At 43.5% G+C, this 9439-nt stretch overlaps 1 pseudogene; it reads left to right on the top strand.

Annotated features, from left to right (window-relative positions):
• Nucleotides 1-7244: 7244 nt before the first annotated feature.
• Nucleotides 7245-9027, top strand: LOC136474149 (protein HHL1, chloroplastic-like; annotated as a pseudogene).
• The last annotated feature ends 412 nt before the right edge of the window (nt 9028-9439 follow it).

Genomic DNA, 9439 nt, shown 5'->3' with positions numbered 1-9439 from the left:
TAGCAAACTCACGCATCTTTTCTTTGTGATGTTTAACGAATAGGTTGACATAGTGAGATCCATATCCCCTCTTTTGTGCAATTAGTTGCCTCTTCTTTAGTTCATCCAAGAACTTAGCTTGACCATCATAACATTCCCACCTGCATTTTCTAGTGCTCTGTTCAAAAGAAATATTATATCATATATGTCTTAGCAAAAGAAACAAAATACGATTCCATGTTTACCATAAAAATAACGAACCTCATCATACTCAATCATATGGCCGCAATAATGGCCTATTCCAAGCTCAGAAGGAACTAGGCCATAGTTGGATTTAACACCACATTCGCACATGACAGGAGGTGCTTTGTAGATAACCCTTTCTTTCTTATTTTCCTTAACCCTCCGTGGTTCTTCCGGCCATTGGTTCTTAGGACCATACAACCATTCCTTGAAACGATACTTCGCCATTGAAAACACCTAAATAATGAGACATTAGTACATGAACACATATAGCTCAAGATTTGAACACATACACTTTGCACTTACTTCATGCTTGTTTGGACACACAAACTCCAACGTATTCTTAGGGTTTATCATAGCTCGATCTCCATAATCGCACAGAGGAGGTTCCTCGAGTCGTCTAACTATGGCTAGGTGCTTCTCCTTAGCCATCATTGGCGGAGGGTTAGGGGGGTGGAACCCACCACTTGAAGTGCTCACGTGGATGTCTCCTTCTAAACCAATCGTCGAAAAGGAGGTACCTAGGATCAAACTTGCCTGCACCATTGATCCACTGAAAGAAAAAGCACCTCTCATGGTCCTACACAACGAGATTCCAACAAAATATTAGTAGCATACTTACACAAATAAAGAAAAAGGATAGTGGAAACAATTTCTTACATTAAAACGACTGCATGTGTAGAAGCAACGCGCCGCTGTGTTCGGATGTTTCGATTGAAAAACATGGGCCGGAAAACCACAGTCATAGTTAGGGACAGGGAGGTCAGGAGGGACGGGGGCATCTTTGCTAGACGCGTCGAGATATAATTCTCGAGGACAACCCCGTTTTCACCAAAACTCCTCCCGAAACATTTCTTGCATCTAACAAAACGGATGTAATTTAACAAACATAAATCAAAACATCACAAATAAATATCAATGAGAACCATAACTACAATACAACCAATTTCGTTCTAAGAAACGAAAGCAGTTAACATTAAACCCTAAACCTAGGGTTTCCCATTTGATGCACAATAATGAACCCATAACATAACTACATGCCCCTAGGTTTGCTAGATTTTTCTACGCCTTGGCATCATCCAATGGTTGTATAATATATATATTGAGGGATACAATGAAACCTAAAGTGATGACGATTCTTAGGTTGAAAAATCCGACTAATATATACCGAATCGGTGCGAAAAAAAACCAGGAGGGGAGCGAGGATACCTTGCTCTCGAAGATCTACGGATCAAATCAAGGTTTTTAAGGTCCAATATGCAGATTCGTGAGGTATGGTGAAGTGGGAAGAGAAAAAACCCGAGAGGGAGGAGAAAGAAGAGGAAGAACGCTCGGGCAGAAAGGTTGGGCCGGGGTTAAATGCTGGAAGCTCGGCGCCAGTCACTCTAGCGTCGAGCTCAGCGCCAAGATCTACGGCGTCGAGCTCGGCGCCAGAGTGATTGGCGCCGAGCTCCCTGCCATGCCATCCTCCGTGCCCAGGAGCTCGGCGCCAGAGACGCTGGCACCGAGGTAGGCGCCAGCGTCAATGGCGCCGAGCTAAGGATCCATTTTATGAATTCTTTCCGCCAGTGGTCTATTTGTGAGAGACTTTAAAAAAAGGCTAAATTGTAAAAAATTCGGACCACTAGGTGGTTACCATCCACCAACCCTGCTTTCATTTTATCATAATCTCTTTCATTCGTATATATAAAGAGGAAATAAGTGGGAAGTTTAAGAGGAAATTCCTATTTTTATTTGTTGCGGGGGGTTTTAGGTGAAAATTATATGACGAGTAATGATTGACGATGACAATGCATTACTAAAAGCATAGCTTCCACTCAAATACCACCCCTGAAAGTGTTTGTGGTAGTTTGTACTCTAAATTTGTATTCTCTTTCTCACCAAAACTCCCCCGCTCCCAAGAAAACAAATAAATAGTGTTCCATCCATCCCTTAAAAAAGAAATTCTAGGTTTAATTCTAGTTAAAAAAATTTCAAGTTTGATGTACTTTAAAGGAAAAAATATATCAACATTTATGTCTCCAAATAGATTTACTATGAAAATACATTTTATAATCAATCTAATGATATTTTTTTATATAAAAAATGGTAGTACATTTTCGTATAGACATGATTATAGTTAAAATAGTTGAACTTCGTGAGAAGTGAGAAATATATTCTTTTCAAGAAAGAGGGAATGCTAAAACTTCTAGCTCTAAACTCTCATTCGCTCTTTCCAGCTACCGCAACCAAACTTGTATTTATGTGGCGAAAGGGCGTTTATACTCGGCTGATGTTTCCTCTTTACGTTTTCAGAGACAAAACAAGACAGCCAAAACCATAATTGATCCAGATCCAATCCCACCACCACGCATGTATTCATCTCAGGTCTTGCAAATCTTATCGTGGTTCAAGTCACATCTGATGGGTAGCAGTGCCCCGTAGCAGAGTTTCACCTGGCACGCAGAAAGGCACGGATGAATGCTCCGATCATATACACGGCATGGGCCTGAATATTGAATGAATAGAATAAAAGGGCTGAAAAAGATATCTTGTTACTCGAGAAATAGAAGAGGCTCGAAATACACGATGCCCTGAAGCAACGTGGTTCATCATGTGGTTACATGGAGCCGATGGTATGCTCCACAACCCCAATTTTTTTTATAATTTGGCTCTTTTTTTTAAGAAAATTTTCATTTGGCTTCAAGAGACACGTAATTTCATCTTTGGATCCTGGAGGTCGACGGCAGGACTCATGGCGTCGAGGTAATATGTTTCGGCGCCACAGATTTTGGTTTCGAGATGCCTGGCCATGCACAACAAGCATCATCCTAGATAACATTGATGTGGCCGGTACCTCGATGCCAGAATACATAGCGCCGAGCTCAAAGCCATAGACGCCGCGGCGCCTCATATCTTAGCGTCGAACCTGAGCACGCACCCGCGCGAGACACGGCCGCGAGGCAGAGTGCGGACGGTGGCGAGCGGCTGCTGCATGCGGCCCCCTCCCTCGGGACGCGCGGCTGCTGCATGCGCCATAGATCTTTTTGGTAATTATTTACTCTACAGCCGATGAATCAGAAGTATCCTGTAGCCTGCAGACAAACAGCCTGTTCGCTTGTTGGTTTCAGCCAGTCCAAACCAGCCAGTCAACAGTGTTTTTCTCTCACAATAAACCAGCACCAGCCAACCCAAACCAGCCCAGAAACCAACCAGCGAACAAGCCGAAAAGCGCAAGTCAAGTAGTAGGTTTGGCACCCGTAGCCTGTAGATAGTTAGTGAAAGCATTGACACACATTCAATGTGGCTTCTGGGGCAAGGCCCCGTTTAGATCCAAAAAATTTTGGATTTTGGCTACTGTAGCACTTTTGTTTGTATTTGGCAATTAGTGTTTAATTATGGACTAATTAGGTTCAAAAGTTTCGTCTCACGATTTCTCACCCAATTGTGCAATTAATTTTTTTTCGTCTACATTTAGTACTCCATGCATGTGCCGTAAGATTCGATGTGACGGGTAGTGCGCAAATTTTTTTGGAATCTAAACAGGCCCTAAGCATGGAGAATATCAATGTGTGCCTGTCTGTAGTCTACTATTTCTTGAGAAGTTGAGATTATTATTCTATATTTGATAACTTGTTATATAGACATGGTGGTCTGTACACTGGGTGATATTTTCACTGTTATTCCTTATAGATATATGTGTGCTACTTAGCTGTTAGTTCACTGCTAACAATATCAAGTAGTTTCTGGGCAAAGTAATCCTGTTCACATATTGCAGTTGTGGAAGGTCTGCCTCCGATTCGTATAAATGGTTACGTGGGGCCATCTTTTAGGCTTGTGTCCTGTTTTACCAAGGCATAAGTTGACTTGTCTGAATTTGTTACATCAATTGTATGCTGATATGCTAAATCTGTAAGAGTAGACTAAATAGTCCCCAAAACTTGTAAAGTTGTCGTATAGCTTATTGATTGCACCACTTGTTTCTTGTGGTAGCTGCCAATTTGATTCTTCTGTATGTCATGAAAGCTTTTCTTTTGGCTTTATATGATGAGGGAGCTATTAATATGGGTATTTTTAATGCCAAAATCAATGGTTACTTTTAATTCCTTTCTCTTATACAAAGCTACACCATTAATACTAATAGATACAGACTACATTGGTGCACAGTGTACAGTGTACTGTGATTGAGGTCCTGTTCGCGTGTCCTTAGACCCGGCTTGATCCGCTTCTTTTTTTCATCCGGAACATTGTTTTCCTCTACAGATTCCTCCAAGCGAACGGGCCTGATTGGAGTACATGAATGTGTGTCAATGCTTTCACTAGCCTATCTCGCCCTGTTCGTTTAGACTGGATTTGGCTTTAAGCCATGACTGAAAGTACAGTTGGCTGATTTGGTGTGAGAGAAAAATATTGTTCGTTGGCTGATAAGTCATGGCTTATAAGCCAAATACGACCCATCGAACATGCTGTCTATCTATAGGCTACAGGTGCCAAACTTACTACTACTTGACTTGCGCTTTTGTCTACAGGCTACAGGATACTTCTGATTCATCGGCTGTAGAGTAAATAATCACCAAAAAGATCTGTGGCGCATGCAACAGCCACGCGTCCCAAGGGAGGGGGGCGCATGCAGCAGCCGCACGCCGCAGTCCGCACTCCGCCTTGCGGTCGTGTCTCCCGAACCCATTCCGTCGTGCGGGTGCCATGTATTCTGTGGCGCCGAGGTCAGCGTCAACATCTGTGGCTCCGAGCTCGGCGCCATGTATTCTGGCGTTGAGGTACCGGCCACATCAACGCCACCTAGGATGTCCTGCTATGCACGGCCAGACACTTTGGAGCTAAGGATCTGTGGCGCCGAGACTTGTTACCCTCGACGCCATGAGTCCTGGCGCCGACATCTAGGTCCAAAGATAAGTTTAAGTCTTCTAAAGGGTCAAACGTAAATTTTCTTAAAAAAAAACCCAAATTATGAAAAATTAAGCCAACACAACCTCCAACCCCCACCTCCTCCTGTCCCCAATGTCCCTCCACAATCGGCCAACGAGGCCATGAATCCCATGCCCCTGCAGGCGCAGCGCTTGCCGATGCCGTTAGCGCTAGCGGCCTAGCCCACGCGCAGGGACTTCTGGGCCGCGGTCTCGTCGGCTACAAACGATAGGAGCGTCGGGTTCCCACAGGTGCTGGGCCGCAGATTGTACCTGGCAGGCAAGTCGGCACGTCGAAGTCATCACACAATTCACACCGGCCGGCCCCTGCGACATTCAGGAAAGAGTGTTGCCTTTTGCTGTGCGTAGCGATTTAGCCCTGGTTTAGTTCCACCTCATTTTCTAAAAAATTGCTACAGTATCTGTCACATCGAATGTTTGCGGCTTATGCATGGAGCATTAAATGTAGACGAAAAGAAAAACTAATTGCACAGTTTGGTGGAAAATTGCGAGACGAACGTTTTGAGCCTAATTAGTCCATGTTTGAACACTATTTGCCAAATAAAAACGAACGTGCTACAGTAGCCCCAAAATCCAAATTCCTACCACTAAACACAGCCTTAGATCTGTTTGGCACCGTTGCTCTTGTTGGGACTTGGGAGGAGTCCAATCCAAGAGGATGAAATAAAAAAAAATACCTTCGTTCCAAATTACAAGTCGTTTTGATTTTTTTGTACATCTATTTTGATATATATATATATATATATATATATATATATATATATAATATGTCTAGATATATAACAAAATGAATGAAACAAAACAAATCAAAACGACTTATAATCTGGAACGGATGGAGCAGTAATTTTATCGGCTCTTAGTTCATTTCTAAAAGCGATAAAATAGCTCCTAGCTAGAGTGCAAAGTATTGTTTCTTTTATTATAATATGGGATTATGACCATATGTTACACTAAAATGATGATTATACTCGTGCATCGCAACATAAACAAAAAAAAACACGATTTTGTATTCTTTGTTTTCATCTCTTGAAAGTGCTCCTCCATATGGATAAGATGCGTGGATTAGTGATGAGAACACGAAATCTTATCCGTTTCTCTTGTTTGGCTTCTCCTAGGAGAGCGTAAGAGTTATATGTGCTGAGACCCACACCACAAAATAATACTCCTATAAATAAATAAACAATTAAAAAGTATTATTTCTTTCCCGTAAGGCTGTAACCCCGTTTTACGTCTATTCTACGCATCTCCATGTCCATTAGATCTCATTGAGGTCCGACCTTTTTTGCCAAGCTTCTAGTCAAGTTTTTGGTTTATCCGTAATTAAGGGCGCGTTCGGCTGGCTGACCGGCTGGGGCTGGGCTGATCAGCGCACTCATAGCGATACTGTTCACGTGAACAGTGTTTTAGACATAACAGTATTTTTCTCTCACAGCAATTAGCCAGAACAGTATTTTAGCTTATTTTTTAGTCCTGCCGAACAGCCTCTAAACGAATTGAGAGAAGACGGAGGTGTGTGAAGTCATGATTACCGGTTCTTTTGCGCAAGGTTCTTAAACTTCTACTCTCTCAGTCCCACAAAAACACAATTCTAACCAGTCGCAACTACCATGGATCGATAGGTGTCGGAAAAAAAAATAAAGGTGGATAGAAAATTACTATAGTATCCCTTAAAGTTTAAGGATCACAACTCTCTCTTTTGCGACCGAAAGCGACTGAGCGAAAGAGAGGATTGGGATCGGATTGAACAAAGGCATTATAGTAATTTCCATCCATCCTTGGTAGTTACGCCTGGTCTTATAATTGCGTTCTTTGTGTTACGAAGGGAGTACAGTGAAAGGTCATGCGTGAGGTACGGGGCAGCCGGTCGTGAAGGCTCGCACGCGTACATTCTTGGACACAGGAAATCCAGGCAGGTCAGCTGCTCAGAACCTGTCCACGTACGCTAGGATCGGAAACCTCCCCAGTCCAAGAACAGAGAGATGCAGAAACACCAGAGCTTACACTGACACTAAGGGCCCACTTCTGTTCCGTGGACCCACACATCACTCAGCAGCTCCCGAGTCCCGACCACCAGATAAGCTGCAAGCTGCTTATCTTCTCCCGTCCCCTACAACTGGAAGGAACACGCCCGCGCCAGCCAAACAGAGGAGAGGGGATCCCGCATCCATGGAGGTGGTGGGCGGCGTGTCGCTGAGGCCGTCGCCAGCGCCGGCGCGTATCCGGGCCACCCTATCACCCGTCGACGTAGGCGGACGCCTCGCTCTCAGGGCCGCAGCGCCGCGGAGCCAGCTGCTGCCGGCGAGGCGCGCGCTGGTAGTGGAGGCCCGGGGGAGGAGCTGGTCGGAACGGCAGATGCAGCAGCAGCGGCGCATGCCGCAGCTGCCGAAAATCGAGGACGACGGCAACCCGCGATTCGTCATCTTCATCCGCACCGCCAATGTCCGTGGCTAGCTCTAGCTGCTGTTCCATCGCTCGATTGGATTGGATTATTGCTGCTACCCATTTGGTTCCATTCTGCAAATTCTCGATGGCGCACGACCAGGATTTGTGATTTTTTTTTTGGTTTAGCGCAGGTCTACTTCTGGTACCCGCTCAACATCATCACGGGCGGGACGACGGCGAAGATCATGCTCGCCGCCAAGGACAACTTCCTCGGCAAGTACATCTACAAGGACACGCTCGCCAGGAACCTCGCTGCCGTCATTTACAAAGTAATCAACGATCAAGCGCGAGCTCTTTGCTTCATAGTTCACACATTCTTAATGGCCATCCAATCTTACTAGTATTTGCATAGACCATATGTAGGCATCCACATGGCCAGTTGGCCACACACTTGTTCTTGCAGAAAATCTTACTGGTGCTAATAATTAACAACTGAATTGTTTTACTGGTGCTAAGTAATTAACATCTGAATTGTTTTGCTGTGTATTCCAATGTATGTATGGAAAGGATGAGGATGAGATTATAGACACAGCGAAAGAGCAGTACCGTGTGCTGAAGACCGAAAATGAGTTTCGGTATGGCTACAAAGTTGTGGTAGTTTCTCAAAACTTAATCGCAGAAGCCTTAGTTGTTTGAGTAAGTTTTGTATTGGCCAATTTCATTTACTTGTTATTTACATGAACAGGAGAAAGGGAACATAAGGTCTGCTCTGACGACAAGCAATGTGATTGAAGTATGTTTCCTTAATTTTTTCTCGAGTTCTGTCACAATTCGATAGACATTATTCTAGTTGAAGCCCCATTAGTGGACAAACTAAATTACATATGCTTTCAGATGGAGATGGTAGCAAATGTTTGCATTTACATGTTTGAATATCCTGGATTACTGGCTAGTCCTTAACAGTAAGATTACTTATCTCAGCTTCCAAAGAAAGACGAGCTCAAAACTGTGGTCGACAAGGTGAAGGACTTCTTCGGCGATGTAACTGCTGGCTGCCAAAGAATCCTTTGCGCAGATAACAGGGTCTGCTGTCAGCAAAGAGGAAGAGGAAGCAGAAAGCAAAGAGAAGTTCCGCTCCAAGGAGACGAAAGAAGCAGCGGAAGTCAAAGGAGGGACTCAGTAAGTACGCTGAAACTGCTTCACTATTGCAGTGTCACTTGTTTAAACCCTATCTCCATCCTTCTTGTAGCTAGTGATCTAATCACGTGATCTCCCGTTTACATCTTTCAGAGACGGAGAAATGATTCAGTCACTCAGCACATTGTCAGACAAGTAAAGCATCGGCTGCAGTTTCGCTATCCATGTCCTAGAGCTGCTCTGTAATTTCTCCAGCTTCCAAATTTTTGCAAAGAGACAACGTGTAACTTTTCTTTTGAGAATCTACGTACAGCGTGTAGCTTTCTTGCGACTAATATGTTTTGCCTGCCTTCTCACTAAATTTCACAAAATTCGGTGAAGGGATGAAGGTTACTCTTTGTTTTTTTAATATATAGATTTTGCTATGCATTTAGATATACATTGTTTACCTATATAATAAAATCTACGTACCTAGAAAAGCTAAAGCAAATTATAATTTGAAATAGAGGGATTACACCTGTATGTTAATTTGAACTTCTGGGAGGTTTGAAAGTGTGTGTGGTTGTACAGTGCTGATATGGATTGCATCATATTCAACTGAACTCTCTGTACGTGTTGTGTATCAAAGCACATTATGTAGATCAAAAGGGCACCGGACTGTCAAACTAGTAACTTAAGGATAATGAAGTTCAGTTGTACATTATGTAGCACATTCTATAAACTCTTGGGCATCAGTAAGACTGCTTTGACTTACTGAAGCCCTGCTTTGACTT

Source organism: Miscanthus floridulus, chromosome 8 (assembly GCF_019320115.1).
Source record: "Miscanthus floridulus cultivar M001 chromosome 8, ASM1932011v1, whole genome shotgun sequence".
NCBI lineage: Eukaryota > Viridiplantae > Streptophyta > Magnoliopsida > Poales > Poaceae > Miscanthus > Miscanthus floridulus.
The sequence above is the reverse complement of the archived record's forward strand: the minus strand, read 5'-3'. Positions and strand labels throughout refer to the sequence as shown.